A 4,855-nucleotide genomic window follows, 5' to 3' on the forward strand; every position below is an offset into this window, starting at 1 on the left:
TGATAGTTTGTTAAGTATGTAGATCCGTACAAGTTTACATATTTTAGCATTATTGTAGCTACCCATTATTTCATTAAAACTTTCATGGTTCAGCTTTTTTTTATGCAGGTGTTGTTGTTGTAGTAGAGGATAGATTTTCGGCTGTGTTTAATAATTCTAAGTTAGTCGTCTGTTATTGTGATGTGTTGTTTTGCAAAGAAAACAGCTTTATTAAATATATTAATAGTTTTAAGTGGATAAAATTAATTTACATTGAATTTAACATCCGCGATGCCATTAACTAAAAAATAACGTCGGTGTTATAATTCAGTACCCCCGTACCATAATAATAATTATAATTCAGTACCCCGTATATTTCCAAAAGGCTCCACTATGTCTATATGAGAAAATTTGTTATTATACTGTATTCAAAACCTGAGGAACTACAAAATAAAAGAGCCGAAATTATGTCACTGCCGCCACAAAAATAAAATCTTATTTAAAATTTACAGTGATCGCTACAAACCTAACTTACAGCCAGAGCCGAGACTAAGCTCCCGTACACTTCCAACGGGAAGGAAGGAGGGGGGGGGGCGGGCAGCATTTTTAGGGGCCCTTTTCGATAGTTAAAAACATTTATTTTTTATTTTTTATAATAAAGATATTTAATTATATATTGTTACTGTGACTATTAATATAAAAACTTTTAATCACGATATTACCTAAATTATGCAAGCGTAAAAAAGGTAATAATATTTTTAATGCAGAAAAAATAAAATAAAAAACTGTTAAACCTCCCGAGGTCCAAATTTTTTTATAAAACGCAAGCCTTATAAAAATACGTAAAACCGTTAATGGGAAACCATTAAAGAGCACCCAATGATATTAAGAAATATATTTCTCTAATTCGCTTATTTTATGATTATATTCGAATATATTATTTTTTGTATTAAGATTACATATTTCAATGTTATTTATTTATAAATTAGAAATCGTTTTTTATATTCTGCAATTCACAACTTATTTTGGTAATAATTTATTTTATTACTATGCTATATGTTATTACTTTGGCTTTAGTACTATGAAATAAAAAGTATATTATTTGTTTTAATTAAATCATAGGCATTGTTTTTAAACAAACAAATGTATAGGATTGGAAAACTTTGTTTATTTTAAGTCCATATGATTATAAGTCCGTAATCATATGGACTTTTATTTTGCATTTTTGATTTGATTTTTTTATTATTATTATGCGTTGTTAGTTTTTTATATCATTAAAAACAAACAATGAAAGGAGGTTTGCAAAAAATTATAATTATCTTGCGTTAGTTTTTCACGATATAATTATTGGAATAAAAAAAGTAAAAAGTGGTGCCATCAAAAGAAGAGAAAAAGCTGCAGCCAGGGAGGAAATCATAAAATTACATAGTGGAGAAATCTTTGAACGGACATGGCTCATATATTCTTTGAAATGCAATAAAGTGTTTTGTTTTTGTAGCAAACTTTTTGGGATAATTTCTTCACCATTCCGACAAGGAATGAACACTTGGGAAGGCTTATCAAAAAACTTGAAGAACACGAAACATGCAGTACACATTTCAAGTGCTTTGAACACTGGATGACTTTACGAAAAGGGTAACTGATATTTCTTTTAATTTATTGATTTGTTACTTTTTTTTCTTAATTTTTTTCCCCCTCAATTGTGGTAATACAGGTATTGCAAATCAAGCTACCATAGACCTGCAACAAAAAATGTTGTTTTATAAAGAGCGGATATTTTGGAGGGCTGTGTTAGAAAGGATACTGGACTTAACCTTATTTCTTTCTGCATGAAATCTAGCCGTGAATCAGACACAGCCATTGGTTCAAATAGCAATGGAAACTTTCTTGGGGTGTTTGAATTACTGGCTAAGTACTATGCCGTTCTCAATGAGCCTATGCAAAGAATTCAGGCTTGAATTCTTTGCATAAGCTCATTGAGAACGAGCTTATTCGAAGAAACCGAAGAGCACTATATGAGCAACGACACACAGTACGAGTTATTTAGACTTTTAGCCAAGGAGATTAAATCCAAAAATTTTTCTAGGGTAAAAAAGGTAAAATACTATTATATTATTTTAGATTGTATGCCAGACTTTTCGCACAAAGAATAAATGTCATTTTTCTGCAATCAGTAACATGTACTTCTGGAGTAGGTATCAACATTTCCATCAATTTTTTTGGATATCTCACAGTAAATGATACCACTGTAAAAGGGCTTTTTGATGCATTTTTAAATCAGAAAAAAAATTGGGATATAAATATTTTAGATTGTCGAGGTCAATCTTATGAAAATGGTGATTATATGAAAGTAAAAATTAAAGGTGTTCAAGCAAGGTTTGCTGGACATGAATCCTAAGGCCTTATATGTTTCTTGTGCAAACCGTTCACTCAATCTTGTTATTGTTGATAGTACACTGTCATCAATCAGTACAATTTCTTTTTTAGTGTTCTTTCAAGTTTATAACACTCTTACCATCGTCTCCTCTTTGATGGGAAATTTTAAAATCGTGCGTGACAATTTCTGTCAAACCACAATCAGATACAAGATGGGAAAGTAAAATAAACTGTGTTAAAGCACTTCCCTATTATTTAAAAGAAATCTTAAAGGCACTCGAAAGATTTTAAAGATACGCCTTACAAAAGAGAGATGGAGCACCAGCCACAGAAGTAAGATCTCTGAATATATTAGGACATGGTCTTTTTTATTATCATTCATTATGACGATTTAACTCAAATCAACAAATCAAGTAAGCTTTTTCAGTCCTCTGCAACCTCTCTCGACATATTAGCTAGTGAAATAAAGGCAACAAATTCATTTCTTTATGAGTATTGCGAAAATGGATTTTTCGACGCACGTGTTAAGGCATAAGAAATGGCAGAAGTATTGGGCATTGAAAAGGTTTTTCTGATAGTGCGTTCACGAAAAAAAAAGATCGATTTATTCCTACGAGTGTGTTGATCCCACTCGGCAACCTGAACATCAGTATATGGCAGATTTCTTTTTGCGACTAATTGATATGTCAATTGGATCTGTAAAAAAGCGTTTTGAACAGATCAGCATTGTTACGAAGCTTTATGACTTTCTTTACCTATCTGAGAGTCTTATTAAAGCCTCTAATGAAAGTTCTCTGTCTGTTTATTGGAAAAGTTTAAAAATGAGGCTTAGTGATATATATTCTGAGGATTTAGAGATGTAGTTAAAACGAGTTGTCATGGTTATAAAGGAGGAAAAAAATGCTCTCCTAAAATCTGCACATGACTTTCTAAACTACATCTACAAAGAAGAGCTGCAAGAAACTTATCCCAATCTAGTTATTGCCTTATAAATCATTCTTACGTAAGCAGTTACTGTTGCAAGTGAAGAGCGTAGCTTTAGCAAGTTAAAACTAATTAAAACTTTTCATAGGTTAGTATAAATAATCCTGCTTCATTATACATAAATACATGTAGCTATATATATAATTTTTTCTTCTGTGGCTTTTGTAATAAACAGACGTGTTCTCGAAGCGCGGCGAAAAAAAAAAAATTCCAAAATCTAATAAATAAAGTAACAGGATTTACTAAATATGGCAGTTACATTAAAGAAAATAAAAAAGCGTATAAAGTAAATGTTTGATGAATTTGAAATTTAAACTGAGGCATTAATGTAAAAACAGGAAATAAATTTCGCCAACATAATAAGTGCAAATAAAAAGATGACAAACCAGCGACTGGATAGAGTTGAAAACGATATAATTGACTATAGTCAAAAAATCAAATCGATTGAATCTGAGATAACGGAAATAAAAGAAAGTTTGAACTTTCACGAAGAACTTATCGATAAAAAAAATAAAGGATAATCTTGTTTCATATAACCAAAAGAAAATTTTTGGCAACGAAATCAATAAAGCCATTATTGAATATATGGATATAAAGAAAAAGCTAAGAGAGATGGAAGACATGTCCAAAAGGAACAATTTACCTGTAAATGGAATTAAGGACACAGAAAAAACTGGAATGTAAGTGAAATGAAGGTTAAAAAATTATACGAAGAGTGTTTAGGTTTAAAGAAAAAAAAATTGAAAGAGTGCACCAGACTGGATTTAGGGATAAAAACAAACCTGGGACAATAGTTTTAAAACTTTTGGATTATAAAGACAAAGTGAAAATCTTGAAAAAATCTGTAATGTCAAAAAGTAAAAATATATATATTAATGAGGATTTTTGTGCTGAAACAAATAAAATAAGAAAAAACTTTAAGAGAAGAAATAAAATCTGGTAAACTTGCTTTCATCACATATGATAATTTGGTCATTCGCGATTGGAAAACAAACGAGAACAATTATGCTGGAGACGTTAAAACGATTCATGGAGAAAAGTAAGAATTTTAATGTCATTTTATGTTCGAATGTTTCACTGTTTAAAACGATTTTTTATTTGTTTCTTAGTTCTCAATCTTTTTTTTTTTTATAAGTAGTAATTATCTAAATTATCATGGATGAAACAACAAGGGTTTTGATAGACGGATGTTTGATCCTTTTTATAATAACTTGTTAAATAGTTTTTCTGATGAAATCTAAATATTTTTTGAAACTCAAATAAATTTACTGAATTCACCATATATTGATCCTTATGATTTCAAAATATCAAATGGTTTTAATTCAATTTCTATATTGGACATCAATATACGAAGCATGCAACGTAATTTTGATAGGCTTAAGTAATTTTTAGATATCTTAAAATACATATTCGATGTCATATCTATTTCAGAAACTTGGTATGACTCAGAAACTTTAATTGAATCTAATTCAAATTTTATCTTAACAAATTAACACACAATTAGTCAAACACGAGG

The sequence above is a fragment of the Hydra vulgaris genome, chromosome 08 (assembly GCF_038396675.1).
Source record: "Hydra vulgaris chromosome 08, alternate assembly HydraT2T_AEP".
Taxonomy (NCBI): Eukaryota; Metazoa; Cnidaria; class Hydrozoa; order Anthoathecata; family Hydridae; genus Hydra; species Hydra vulgaris.